Source organism: Penaeus monodon, chromosome 34 (genome assembly GCF_015228065.2).
Source record: "Penaeus monodon isolate SGIC_2016 chromosome 34, NSTDA_Pmon_1, whole genome shotgun sequence".
Classification (NCBI taxonomy): Eukaryota; Metazoa; Arthropoda; class Malacostraca; order Decapoda; family Penaeidae; genus Penaeus; species Penaeus monodon.
Window position 1 is genome coordinate 10077446 of NC_051419.1, and position 819 is coordinate 10078264.

Sequence of the window (819 nt, forward strand, 5' to 3'; positions counted from 1 at the left end):
AGAAAGTAGGAGAGAAAAGAAAGGCAAAAAAGTAGAGGGAGGGGAGAAAGTAGGAGAGAAAAGAAAGGCAAAAAAGTAGAGGGAGGGGAAAGGAGGTGAGGAGGAGGGAAGGAAGAAGGATAGAGAGGGAGGGGACAAAGAAGGAGAGAAAAGAAAGGTAAAAAAAGTAGAGGGAGGGGAAGGAGGTGAGGAGGAGGGGAGGAAGAAGGATAGAGAGGGAGGGGAGAAAGAAGGAGAGAAAAGAAAGGTAGAAAAAATAGAGGGAGGGGAAAGGAGGTGAGGAGGAGGGGAAGAAGAATAGAGAGGGAGGGGAGAAAGAAGGAGAGAAGGGAAAGTTTAAAAAAAAAGTTGAGGAAGGGGACGGAGATGAAGAGGAAGAAAGATGGGGAGGAAGAGAGAAGGGAAAGATAAAGGGATAGAGGAAGGAGATTAGAAGGTGGGAAGTAAGGAAGGGAAGGAGGTAGAAGAAGAAAAGGGAAGGAAAAGGCGAAGAAGGAGTGGGAGGGAGAGAGAAGACGACCAGGAGGGAGATAGAAGAGGAGAAGGACAAGTAGAGAGTGAAGAGAAATTCCCAGAGGAGGAGGGAAGGAGCAAGAGAAAGGACGAAGAGTGATAGGGAGGGAGAGGATAGAGGAGGAAGCAGGAAGAGAAAGGGCAAAGGATCGAGGAGGTGGAGGGAAAGGTAAAGAGGGAGTTGGAGAGAAGCAGAAAAGGGGAGGGGGAAGGGAGGAATGGAAGAAAGGAGAATAGGGGGAAGAGAAAAGACAAAGATGGGTGGCAAAGGAAGTGATGGAAACAGAGAAAAAGGATATAGTTTAT

General features: G+C 47.7%; 1 protein-coding gene across 1 annotated transcript in view; it reads left to right on the plus strand.

The window, feature by feature from the left end:
- The window catches only part of LOC119594579 (nephrin-like), a gene marked incomplete at its 3' end in the record, with an annotated part of 109909 nt that overhangs the window by 9010 nt on the left and 100080 nt on the right, over positions 1-819 (plus strand).